Genomic DNA, 12,811 nt, shown 5'->3' on the forward strand with positions numbered 1-12,811 from the left:
CCAGAGGTGGCAGAGATCCGGGTGTTACCCCAATGTTTGCAGAGAGTGAAGCAGAGGTGAAGGTTATCCTCCCAACATACCCCAGCCTTGCAACCCTCAACCCAGCATTTGCAAAGAGCAAGGTCCCTATGTCAGCCCTTGGAAAGAGTGTGACTGCCATTTTCTAAAGCCCAGAGAATAAATGACTCTCAGGTTTTGAAATCCAATGGCGTTTGCCTTGCAGGTTATTGGAATAGTTTGGGTCCAGTGACCGCTGTGTTTTGTCCAATTTCTCCCTATGGAAATGGAAACATTAATCCTATGACTGTCCCTTCTTCGCATATTGGTAGCAGATATGTTGTTCTGAGTTTTACATGATGAGATAAAGAGAAGGATTCCTCCTTAGCGCAGACCATGCCTGTAGCTGGCTTTGAAGAGATTTCATACTGTTTCTAGCATTGTACTCTGTATTTATATTGTTACTGAAATGGTTTAAGGTTTCTGATATTGTAATGGAATGAATGTATTTTGTATATGGAAAGAACATGCTTTTCTGGGGTCCAGAGGATGAAATGTGCTGTTTTGAAGCTGTTCGGCAACCCCCAAAATCCATGTTCTTTAATTCTGGACAATATGATTGGGTGGGATCATTTTGATTAAGTTGTTCCCATGGAGATATTAGCCACCTAATTGTGGGTGGAACCTTTTGATTAAGTGGTTTTCTTGGAGATGTGTCTCCACCCATTCAAGGAGGGATTGCTTACTGGAGTCCTTTAAGAGGAACCCGTTTTGTAAAGAGCCAGCAGAGCCAACACAAGACACAGGCATTTGGAGATGAAGAAAGAAAACTCCCCTGGGAAAGGGTTTGAACCTAAAACAAGGACCCCAGCAGATGCCAGTCATGTGCCTTTCCAGCTGGCAGAGGTGTTCGGGACCCATCGGCCTTTCTTCAGGTATCTTTTCCTGGATGCCTTAGTTTGGACATTTTTATAGCCTTATAATTGCAAACTTCTAGTTTAATAAATTCCCTTTTTGCAAGCTGCTTCATTTCTGGTATATTATGGTTCCACAGCTTGAATAAACTATTGCACATATATTATAATGCCTCACTAATATCAACTAACTATAATGTGCAAACTCTGAAAATTGAATTTGATAGCATAGGTTATCAGGTGAAGGCCTATTGCAAGATTTCATAGATTGCAAGCTCTTAGAGAAGTCACATTTATTCCAGCATTTTAATGTTACTTCTAAATTCTGAGATGCTGAGCTCTTTGTACATGTCCTCACAATTCCATGGAATTTTGAGTATTTGTATGATACCTGAGACTCAGAACTAGGATTCTGCAGCTGTGAAAGTCAGCATTACACAACATAGCAACTGTTTAAAATACTGAAAAAGTGATCTGTTTCAACTAGAGCTATGAATGAAGGTGATCTGGGTAGGCTTAAGGTAAATCGGACTCAAGGACAAAGGATGATATTAATTGTATTTTAAGACTTCAACTTCTGTGTTAGGCCAACAGAAAGGATGTTTATTTGGTACAAAATATATATTTTCAGTAGCACACTATCTAACTTAACTTTTATGGCCAGCTTTATTCAAACAACATAACAACATTGAATTGTGAATAGTAGTGAGAACTTGTTGGTTTGTCCATGTTGGTGTGATGCCCCAAAACATCCGAGAGTAAGCTTGTCAGAAAATTAAAAGCTACTTGCAAATTTTCCTGAGGTACTGGGGAAAAAGGAATAAATATTGCAGTTCCCTATCTGGGTGCGACCTGATAATCTCTCAAGCATAGTGGACTACCAATTTGATGGGACAGGCCCTAATCCTGGGAGTTTGCCCTTATGAAACTTACCTCTGCAAAGGGGAAGCTAAACTTGTGTAAGAGTATGCCTAAGTCACCCCAGGGAATCAATTTTGTGGCTTACTTGTGGCCTCTCTCTCTAGGCCACCTCCACAGGTGAACTCGCTGCCCTTCCCTTTCATGGGCATGTCTCCTAGCCATGCACATCTCCCTGGCAGTGGGGGACTTGACTTACCAGGATGAGCCTGGCTCTGACATTGTGAGAATGGGAAAGCTTTCTTGACCAAAAGGTGAAAGAGAAATGAAGCAAAGTAAAATTGTAGTGGCTGAAAGATTTCAAATAGCGTCATGAGGTTTTCATGGAGGTTATTCTTATGCAGTGTATCAATATTTCTCTTTAGCTTTTTTTTGTATTAGAGTAGCTGGAGTGAATCATCTGAAACTTTTGAACTGTTTTCTAATAGCCTTAATTCTCAAAGATGATTGAATAACTGTAGATATTTTATGGTGTGAACATGTGAGTGTGAAAACCTTGTGACTAACACTCTCTTTATCCAGTGTATGCACAGATGAGTACAAAATGAAAGGGGAAAAATAAATAAATAAACAATATAGGGATATGGGATGTTTGGCATCTTCTTTTCTACTTTATTTTTATTCTTTTTCATTTTTTTGAATAATGAAAATATTTAAAAAATTACTGTAATGATGATTTTTTTGAATAATGAAAATATTAAAAAATTTATTGTAATGATGAATACACAGATTTATGATGATACTGTGAACCACTGATTGCACGCTTTGGATGACTATATCTTAATTAAAAAAGCATTGAGAAAAAAGATGACACTGTTGTATTGGCAAAATGAGAGACACCAATGTCAGTGGAACAAAGCAGGATCCAGAAATAAAAACTCACACAAGTATGCTCAGCTCATTTTTGACCAAGGTGAAAAAGCAACTCATTGGTAGATATACTTATTATGCTGATTGTGGTGTTGGCTCTATGGGTATATACTTGTGTCAAAGATCATCAAATTGCACATGTTAAGTAAGTGTTGTTTTGTGAGGGTTGCCAACTATCCCAGTATACCTGAGACTGATGGTTTCCAGGGCACAAGATTTTTGGTGCTGAAACCAAGGAAGTCTTTAGAAACCCAGGACAAGTCATTCTAGTTTTACTGTAAGAAAGATGTTGTGATTTTTGAGTCATAAAACCAAAAATACAATTCAATTTATTCAGCAATATTTTTGACAGGGAGAGTGAAGTGTTACAGGAAGATGGGTCCTTTTGCATGACTTTTCCACTTTTGAATATGAGGCCTTCCCTTCATCCTTTCTCTATGTAGAAAAGGAATCAGTACTTTTTCTCTACTTATTCAGCAATTTTGAGCCTATCACTAGATCCCAAGGAAGTTGTTGAGAACAAAGAGTAAATTTTTGTTTCACTTGCAGATGAGAGAGAGTACAGGAAGTCAGATTAACTAATATATGGGAAATTGTGCTGGTACTTCATAGAAGCATGGGATAAACAGATGGTTGGAGTTTCTAAACAAAAGAATTCTCAAACTGGAGCCCAGGAATTAATCTCTGGATTTGGACAAAATTCCTGAATTTAAAATTCCTGAATTTTGGGGCAAAACTCTGCATTTATATGAATGCATATTTGGAAAGGAAGAAAAGGAGAAAGGTGCATAACCTTTCATCTCCTCCATGGTGTCTCATCCTGAAATGGTAGAGGCCACTGTTTTAGAGCTCTTAATCCAACCTGAAAGCTCATGTCTATCTGATGACCTATTGAAATCCTAAAGATATATTTCCCTAAAACATTTCCTAAGAGATTTTAAAACCTTAATAAGTCCCTGGAATGGCTTTCATCATGTTCAGGTGCCAGCTGACTATTGTCCTTCCCATGATGAAGACAAATTATAGGAATGCTGAGTTTTGTGTTGACATAGTACATATCAGTAAATAGGAAAATGCAACCAAATTTCCATCTATTCAACTATGTGAATTTGCTAAGAACCTTAGTAGATGAATCAGACAAGCTCCAGCTCCAGGCATAAGATTATGGTCTCTGAGCCTGGTGTCTGCATTATTATGGGTTCCATTTGTCTAGGGATTTTAGGCAGGGATTGATTGAGCCTGGCTGCAGAATAACTGTGACTGCCGTGCCATTCTCTGAATTTATCATTTCTGATACATGTGGAATGTAACATGTGGAATGTCTGGGCTATTGTTCTTCTTAGAAAGAGCACCACAGAAAAGACCCGAAGAGTTTTGGCTGTAGGTGGAAACTACTAGGTAAGTGCTCCCCCATGATGAACAAATTCCATTTCGAACTAGTCAGTTGGGGCTAAAATCATCCAGCCTTAAAGTGTGGGGTCTTTCCACTAATCTTGTGGAGGCTGGGCATGTTTTAAAAAATGTTTACTTGTCTCAGCATCTTGAATGGCCACATGTTAGGTTTTCAATGGGAAAATGTTGAAATAAATCACATGAACCTTCTGGTATTAATTAATGTAGGAGCTACTTAGCAAAGTTGGGCAAACAGTCAACTCTGTTACCAAACGTCATTGTATTAATCAATGACATACTGACTCAAAACTTAAGTTTCACAAGACCAGATTATGTAGGGATGTGTCCTGAAACTACCCCTCAGAATATTGCCAAGTAGAAAAAATTTGATTGTATTTTATGTTTAATGTTCTATCATGCTGAATTCACCAGCAAATCTTTTCAAAAGTGAAATAATTCAATGTACTAATTAAGATTCTATTTATTTCTCAGTCAGGAGGCTAAAAGTTTCATTCAAATTATTAATCATTGCCTTAAGCATGCACACTGGGGATTAAATTCTAACTAGCTCATTTTTAAAAAAGTTTACCAATACTTTCTTTTTAAAACCACATTTGCCATTTGGTTTCAGGCCAAAAATAACAGGCTAGTTTTCAAAATTTTTATTTAGAAACTTTTTTATGCAACTACACTATTAAAGTGAAAAGAACGAATGTATTCATCTAAGTTTGAAGCTATCATGCCTTTCAAAATATAAACATTCTATTGAGAGTAACAGCATTATGGCCCTGCTGTGCACAGTTTAGAGTTGATATCAACATTCTCCATGACTGATCAAGGTCACTAAAACTGGATCAGTGTGATAGCAAAATTGTTGAGACACCAGGCCTACAGAGGCAGTTATGGATATGCTCCTAAGGTCAGCACCAGTTCAGAGGCTATCACTAGATTGAGAAACTCAGTAAAATGACCCATAAAACAAGTGGGCACTTATTCAATGTTCATTTAGCCACCAAAATCGTTGACCTCTTAGAATAATCCAGATATTTCCCTAGATTCTTGGGAAGGATCAACCAATCAGACTAACTCCCTGCCCTCAAAGATGTTACCAGTCTAGTAGAGGTAGAATGACAACAAAAACATCAACAAATAAATTTACACACTTATAAATGAAGGTGAAATAATACATACAGTACAAAAGTACATACAGATGTAACGCGAAGATTCTGGGTGTGGTGTATATTATTTCCAAGCAAAACTGGTCATTTCATAATCATTTCTCTGTTCATTATGCTTAGGGCCATCAACTCCTTCTTTAGGACACCCCCTCCAAATTTTATCATACTTTAGGAGCATTTGACTCCTCTTACCTCCCAACTCCAGAAATAATTCTGGAAATTTTTCCTTCCTCTATGGGTTGGGGTATTCTTACAACATAAAGTGCTCATAGCAGGATTTGATTCATGATAGAAGGCATGGGATAAAAACTAAAGTGAATTTAACTTTCAAATAGAGAAACTGGATTAAGTAAGTATAATGGAAATACACATGGTCAACACAGCACATAATTCAATGGAAACCAACAGCAAAACTTAGGTAGGTTTCTCAGTATATAGACTTGCCTTTTGGTATAAGGATATTTGTATTTGTCAGCTGAAAAATGCTCTCACATTATTTTGACATGGGTGATTAGCACAAGGCCATCTTTAGAGCTTTCACTACATACTTGTTTTGGATGCTATAGATAAGGCAATTCAGCAGAAGGGTAATTATGGTGTCAAATACAAGGAGATGTTTCTCTAGTTCCAGAGGGAGAGAGGATTCTAGGGTTGCATAGATAATCATAGCTGGACCAAAACAGAAACTTACCACAGTCAGGTGGGAAGAGCAGGTCGCCGGGACTTTTTCCTCCTGCATTTGGATTTCGACAGTGAAGAAAATGAGGGCGTAGGAAGCCAAGATGAGGTCAAATGTGATGAGTATCATTATTGTCTCTGTAACCAACACCATTTCTTCATAAATCTATGCATCCTCAGGGGAGAGCTTTAAGAACACCATGACTTTACAGAAGAACTGGTGAATCACCCTGGAGCCACAGGTAGAGAAATGCATCATACAGATAGTATGGGGTAAGGAAATAAGAGAACTCCCCATCCAGGATGTGATAACCATTACCAGATAGACCTGGGGCTCATAAGAACCAAGTATCTCATCTGGGTTGCAGGTGACCACATAGTGGTCAAAGGCAATGAGTGTGAGGAGAACACTTTCTGCTATTCCTACTGTCAAGTAGAACATCTGTGTCCCACAGCCAATTCGTGAAATGTTTCTCTCCCCTGAGAAGAAGTTGGTGGCCATCTTTATGGAAGTAGAGAAAGTTAAAGTCAAATCTGTGAGTGACATTGACTGAGCAGGACATACATGGGGTGTGGAGGTGGGGTACAGAGAGAGGAGGAAGATCCAGGAGGTGTTCCCAATGACAGGAATCACACAAGTCAGGAGTATGGAGATGAGAATTTCAGGATTCTTAGAGTCAGAGAAGAGGTCCAGGAGAATGAAACCAATGGTTGCAGTCTCATTGTCCTTTCCCATGTCTGGGTCTTATTTACTTGGCTAAAATTGTGAGAGTATGTAAATGAATGAATTTTTATAAGATAAACACCTCACCTCTTCTTTCTCTCTATTCTCTAGTTGATTACTATGGACCTTCAAAGGAGGCCAATGGTCTAGAATTAAAGAAATATTTCATGTTCATTAATTTGTTTACATATTCAGTGATTATTGCATGGCTACCATAGATTAAGCATTGCAACAGATTTTATGTCTCTATGTTACCAACGGAGACATATAAACCAGGGTTGCTGTGGATCATACCATCATTAATATGGCCCATTTTTCATTTTAAGCAAAAGGTATGATTGTGCATAGACACTGCACAAGGCACCCAGATATTTGCTGGGATTTTGTAGATGTCAGAACCCTTGAGAATTCTAGTTTGGTTGCCAGACAAGTAGATGTAGTAGAGGCCAGGCTACTCTTGTAATGTGATGGAATTTTATTAAATACTGTGTTGGTCTAACAAACAGTGGTTTGGAAAGACGGGTCTGGCAAGTAACAAATGACAAGGCATAGTTTTGCCTTAATTCACAATAACCAACTAGGTATAGCAAAAATAGCAAAAAAATAAAGCTCAAATGTCTAGTTTATGTAGCTAAGAAGATAGCACTTTTAACCAAATTTATTGGACTGTTCACATTCTCATTATATCTGATTCTTCTTTCTTTACATAAAGCATATTTCCCTTTAGTACTTTCATTTCCCCTACCCCATGTATTCTCTCTGATTGTCTTATTTGGATTCTTGTGAGCCCTGCTCACTCCACTGTCCTACCAAACTCTGTTTTGGTGTGTCACTGGGCAATCACTCTGCAGGGTAAATACACTTCAAGTGCCTCTTAGAAAAGATAAGTCAGGGGAAAAGTAGGTAGGGTCAACATGATTATAATACTATGAGGATTTATAATGAGAACATTTTGAGCAAGGGATCTAGAACACTTCCCATTCCCCTGGACTCTTCATTAGATGTATGCAAGTGAATGTTTATGGAGTGCCTTGTAGAGGTCGACATTGACTGGATATGAGGACACCACAATGAGAAAGAGAAGCTTGGGCACCATCTTCAGAAAGATTACTTTTTTGGGAAGATTATTTTCTATAATAGCAAATAAGGAAAGAAATAAATTATTAAAACTGCTGTGGTATGCTTTATGAAGGAAATAGTTGGAGTTCTTTGATCAAGAAATGCACTTGGTCTAGATGAGATGACCAGGGAAGGTCTTTCTTAGGAAGTCTCTGAGCTAGGACACAGAGAAGGAGAAGTTGCCAGTCACTGTGCTATTTGGGTCTCCTATAAATCAGGCAAAGGGCAAAACTAGCACAATGACCCTGGTCAAGGGCCTCATGACTGGTGCTTAGGAACCAAGTAAGAGAGGAATGGGCCATCACTGGGTTTTTTGTTCACTGTCCAAAAGCATTTTGATGAAAGTGCTGGACTTTTGTAAGATTCAGTTCCCTCACGTGCAAGTAGAAATAACAAAAGTAATAATAGCTAATAAAACTGGACTCTTATCCCACATGCAGTGTGGTTCTGAATGTTTGACACTTAACTGTTTATTTATTCTTCACAAGCAACCCCATTGGAAAACATTAAGAATTACATGATTTAAATGCTTCCCCAATGACCTACTACTCCTAATTGCAGGACTAGGATTTGAACCTATATAGTCTGTCTCAAGCCCATGCACATAACCACTCCCCAAATGCCTGGCTGTCACGTCTAGTTCAAGGACTAAATGAGGTAAGCCATATAATAAATACACCTAGCACAGGACTTGATGATTTGTAAGCACTCAAAAAATAAGCTAGGGTACATGGGTTGTTCAGTGGTAGAATGCTCACCTTTCATGTAGGAGACCCAGGTTTAATTCTCAGACCATGCATCCCCCTCCCCAAAAAAAAGCTAATATCTGCATTATTCTTTATCAATATAAGGAGATTATATCAATATACTCTATTAAATTTTGTTTCAATTCAGCACATCAGATAGTGCAATCACCTTCCTCCAGATGTCATCTACCTGCACAACTCCAGAAATTTTGGCAACTCTTGCTCAAAGAATCTTTAAGCCCTAATAAATGAGGTGTTTGAAATTATATTTCCATATTTCTCTAAAATATTTCCATCTTTTTCTAAAAATCTGAGATATTAAAGAGAAAACCATGACAACTTTCCTGCCACCTTGGTTCCCTCACCCCTTCTTAAAAGGGTTCTTTCTCCAAGATTACCCCATGACATCTAATTATTCAGAGCTAAGGGTTTGGGGTTTGACTTTATTACAGAGCTTTATCCAACCATATTTGAGCACAGTGTATCAGGGTCCATTTGCTGAGGGCAGTGTGGTACAAAAATTTGCCAATGCTGTGCAAGATCAGAAAGTGGCCCAGTGCTGAAGGGTTTAGAGCTTTTCAGTGAGCTGGGAGCATAGGCTGGAAAGATTTTCAAATAAGAGAATGGCATGCCTGGAGTTTAGCAAGATGAAGCTGGCATAGATTTCAGCAGGACTTACTCCTTCAGGAACAATTACTACCTCCCTTAATTCATCAGCTCACCCTTGGCCAGAAGCAGCTGTACCCAGGGTGAGACAAGAGTATTGGCACATGATATGGATGATGGTTTCTCCAATAAACTGAGGTACTAGCTGAATGGGAGCCCTTCTGGGGGTTCTTCTTTGAAAGATGGAGGGACTCACCATTTCCCTCTGCCTGTCACTGTTGCTCTGAGCACTGAGGATTTTGCTGATGTCGGAGGGCAACCTAAAATGCTGGCCAGATGCTGCTAAAAATGAACATGTTTCTGCCTTGATTATTCTGTGGTCTGTGATTCCAAATATAATAAGAAGTAAATACAGGGCACCATAAAAGTTAGAGATGCTGGGACTTGTGGGAGTGACCTGGCTCAGTGAAATCTCCAAATTTTTATCAACCTGCATCTCCAGACCAGAACTGAATTTTACTCAGCAAAATAATGATAATAATAGTACTACTACTACTACTAACAATAATAATAATAATGAATTGGCCTGCAGACCCTTGTGCACATACTTGTCCTCTGGTCTGGACAAGATTGGCAGCAGCTGTGATCCTGGGGCCCTGCCCCACAGGGCACAACCCCCTGTAATAGCTTGGTGCTCGAAGTCCTGCTGGGACTTTCCATTTCTAGGACCTGGGTTGACCTGCTCCCTGTGGCTTCCACACCTCTCCCTCCTTCTTCCTAAGACTAGCTTTAATCATTTTGAAGACCTGCTGCTCCAGGAAGTCTGACGAAAAACCCCAGTTCAAGATACGTGACCTTTTTCATTGTCAGTCAGTCCTACAAACACCACCACTATTGCTCTTCAACACTGCGGAAATAACCAGCATGCTCAACTGGCCAATTACAATGTGAGCTGCTTGAAACCGTGGATTATTCACCTCTGGATGGGTTATTCACCATAGCCATGTGTTTGGTTTGCACTAAATATTCCCTAGGAAGGGTTAAACATGAAGGGGAAAGAATTGGTACCAGAGAGGAGGGAAGTCACTATCACAGAAGGGCATGACTGCAGTCATCAGTTCTATTTTGGGCCAAATTTCACCTCTCAGCACCTGTCACTCTGTCTTGCTGACCTAATGCCAGACATGCCAGGTTGCTGCATGCCACAGGGCTTTTGCACTTGCCCCTCTGCCTGGAATAGCAATCTCCCACCCTCACCTTCTTTGCCTAATTCTTACCTGACTTCCAAGATTCAGATCAGGCATCCTCCTCTCCAGGAGGCATATCCAACACCCAGCATGTTTTATGTCACCCCTCACACTCTGGGCTTCTCACCATCCTCACTCTTGAGCTCCATGGTACTTTTCTGTATGAACCACTCCTGCTGTGACCTTCTCGTGACTGGAAATGTTATGCATCTCTGAATTCCAAGGATCTGTCATTTAGGAGAAAAGAGCAAATAATAACAACAACAGAAGTATCTATCATATGGTGACAGTATACCAGCATACCTTAAACTTTAATCTTTAAATTCAGGAAGTCCTCACAATAATGCTATCACAAATGTTCTATAACTAAACTGAAACTGAGAGACTTAAAACATAAGGTATATTTTAGGTCTGGTGATTTCCTTAAGTCTCTGATTAGTTGACAGTATTAACACTAATTTGCAGTCTACAGTACATCTACATTGTAAGTATATGTAACATCAAGCCATTGATTGTGCATTTTCCTTAACTGGTCATTTTGACTTTACATCTTTATACAGCTTTATCTGTGTTGGTTTTGGTGATATACTGACCAAAGGAATATAATTGAGAGTTCAGAAATAGAACCTCCTTTGTATGGTCAATAGATTTTCAGAAGACTGCCAAGTGCACTCAATTGGGAAAAAAAATTGTCTTTTCAACAAATGGTGTTGGGAGAACTGGATATCCATATGCAAAAAATGAATGAGGACCCCATCCCAGATCATAAACAGAAATTAACTCAACATTGTTCAAAGACCCTAAATAAAAGAACCGGAAGATATAAAACTCCAAGAAGAAAATGCGTCTTCAGGATCTTGTGTTGGACAATGTCTTCTTGGATTTTACACACAGAATACAAGCAATGGAAGAAAAAAATAGATAAATGGCACCTCCTCAAAATCAAAATGTTTTGTGCGTCAAAGGACTTTGTTAAGAAAGTGAAATAACAACATACTCAATAGGAGAACACATTTTGAAACCACATACCTAAAAGTGTTTACTATCCATAATACAGAAAGAAATCCTATAATTTAACAGTAAAAATATAAATCTAATTTAGAAATGGGCAAAAGATAACAGTAAAATATAAACAATCTAATTTAGAAATGGGCAAAAGACTTGAATAGACATTTTTCCCAAGTGGAATTGGAAATGGCTAAAAAGCATATGAAAAGATGTTCAACATAACAAGCCATTAGGGGAGTGCAACTCAAAATCATAATGATATATTATTTCACACCTACTAAAGTACCCAGAATTAAAACAAAACAAAACAGGAAACAGTGAATGTTGGAGACAATGTGGAGAAATAGGAACACTCATTCATTGGTAGTGGGAATATAAAATGGTGCAGCACTATGGAACACAGTTTGGCGGTTCCTCAGGAAGCTAAGTACAAAATTTCTCTATCACCTGATAATCCTGCCACTAGATATATACCCAGAATAACCCAAAGCAGGGATTGGACAGATATTTGCACACTGATGTTCATAACTGCATTATTCACAATTGCCAAAAGATGGAATCAATGTCCATCAACTAATGAATGAATAATGGAAATGTGGCATATACATACTATGGAGTATTATTCAGCTGTGAAAAAGAATAAAGTTCTTATGCATGCAAAAATGTGGATGAACATTGAAAATACTGTGTTGAGTGAAATAAGCCAGACATGAAAGGAAACATATTTATAATTTCACTGTTATGAAATAATTAAAAAAAAAACTCATAGGGTTAGAATCTAGAAGATAGGTTACCAATAGATACAGGGGCTACAGAATGGAAGTGATCCTTAACATGCATAAAAAGATTTCCTATTTAGGCTGGTGGTAAAAGTTCCAAAATAGATCATGATGGCAGCAACACACTATTGTGAGGGTAAACAACAGCACTGAACTACATAGGTAAATGTGATTAAAAAAGGAAACTCTAATATATATGTATACAGGAAGATAAAGCATAAAACTGTACAGCACAGTGGACACTTTTGTAGACAATGGAATATAGAGGATGTTCTTTCATGAATTTTAGCAAATGTATGATAATTATACAAGGTGATAATAATAGGGTGATATATGGGGATAATATATATATTGTAAATAATGGATGATAGGATTATTTTAATAATCATTTATTAATTTTAACAAATGTTACTACTATTAAAAATTGTGCATTTTCCTAAAGTGCTATCATCAATAATAACAAATGTTCCCCATCAATCTAAGGTGTTGTTGGTGGGGTATTGTACAAGAATCCTGCATTATATGTCTGATTGGTTTGTAAACTCATCAATTCTCTAATAAAAAACAGTCTCCCTGTACTTTTCTCTGGAAGTTCTGATTCAATAGATCTAGTGTGGGGACAAGGACTATGGATT

At 38.2% G+C, this 12,811-nt stretch overlaps 1 long non-coding RNA gene across 1 annotated transcript in view; it reads right to left on the bottom strand.

The window, feature by feature from the left end:
• Positions 1–12,811, bottom strand: part of LOC143664403 (uncharacterized) — a 50,941-nt gene that overhangs the window by 19,110 nt on the left and 19,020 nt on the right. Inside the window, exons 2-3 of the long non-coding RNA XR_013166408.1 lie at positions 10,420–10,616; positions 5,961–6,177 (exon numbers count right to left, since the gene is read on the bottom strand). This is a non-coding gene — a long non-coding RNA (uncharacterized LOC143664403). The remainder of the gene's footprint in view (positions 1–5,960; positions 6,178–10,419; positions 10,617–12,811) is intronic.

The sequence above is a fragment of the Tamandua tetradactyla genome, chromosome 20, assembly GCF_023851605.1.
Source record: "Tamandua tetradactyla isolate mTamTet1 chromosome 20, mTamTet1.pri, whole genome shotgun sequence".
NCBI lineage: Eukaryota > Metazoa > Chordata > Mammalia > Pilosa > Myrmecophagidae > Tamandua > Tamandua tetradactyla.